The following is a 1,104-nucleotide window of genomic DNA, read 5'->3' as shown; positions in this document are numbered from 1 at the left end:
AGAGCCTGCTTTCCTTCCTCTCTCTCTGCCTGCCTCTCTGTCTACTTGTAGTCTCTGTCTGTCAAATAAATAATTAAAATCTTTAAAATGTGAGATCTTCTTGTTGGACAGACACTTTGAGTATGATATAGTGTCCTTTCTCATCTCTTATTATAGTCTTTGGCTTAAAATCTAATTGATCTGATATAACGATTGCCACCGCAGCTTTCTTTTGATGTTCATTAGCATGGTAAATTGTTTTCCACCCCCTCACTTTAAATCTGGAGGTGTCTTTGGGTCTAAAATGAGTTTCTTATAGATAGCATATTGATGGGTTTTGTTTTTTATCCATTCTGATACCCTGTGTCTTTTGATTGCAGCATTAAGCCCATTTACATTCAGGGTAACTATTGAGAGATATGAATTTAGTGCCATTGTATTGCCTATAAGGTGATTATTAGTGTATATCATCTGTGTTCTTTTCTGATCTACTACTTTTAGGCACTCTCTTTGCTTAGAGGACCCCTTTCAATATTTCCTGTAGAGCTGTTTTGGTGTTTACAAATTCTTTCCGTTTTTGTTTGTCCTAGAAGCTTTTTATCTCTCCTTCTATTTTCAATGATAGCCTAGCTGGATATAGTATTCTTGGCTGCATGTTTTTCTCGTTTAGTGCTCTGAATATGTCATGCTAGTTCTTTCTGGCCTGCCAGGTCTCTGTGGATAAGTCTGCTGCCAATCTAATATTTTTACCATTGTATGTTACAGACTTCTTGTCCCGGGCTGCTTTCAGGATTTTCTCTTTGTTGCTAAGACTTGTAAGTTTCACTATTAGATGATGGGGTGTGGACCTACTCTTATTGATTTTGAGGGGGGTTCTCTGCACCTCCTGGATTTTGATGCTTGTTCCCTTTGCCATATTAGGGAAATTCTCTACAATAATTCTGTCCAATATACCTTCTGTTCCCCTCTCTGTTTTTTTCTTCTTCTGGAATCCCAATTATTCTAATGTTGTTTCATCTTATGGTATCACTTATCTCTTGAATTCTCCCCTCATGGTCCAGTAGTTGTTTGTCTCTCCTTTGCTCAGCTTCTTCATTCTCTGTCATTTGGTCTTCTATATCACTA

Source organism: Enhydra lutris, unplaced genomic scaffold, assembly GCF_002288905.1.
Source record: "Enhydra lutris kenyoni isolate GAN:26980312 unplaced genomic scaffold, ASM228890v2 scaffoldscaffold13, whole genome shotgun sequence".
In the NCBI taxonomy this organism is placed as follows: Eukaryota; Metazoa; Chordata; class Mammalia; order Carnivora; family Mustelidae; genus Enhydra; species Enhydra lutris.
The sequence above is the reverse complement of the archived record's forward strand: the minus strand, read 5'-3'. Positions refer to the sequence as shown.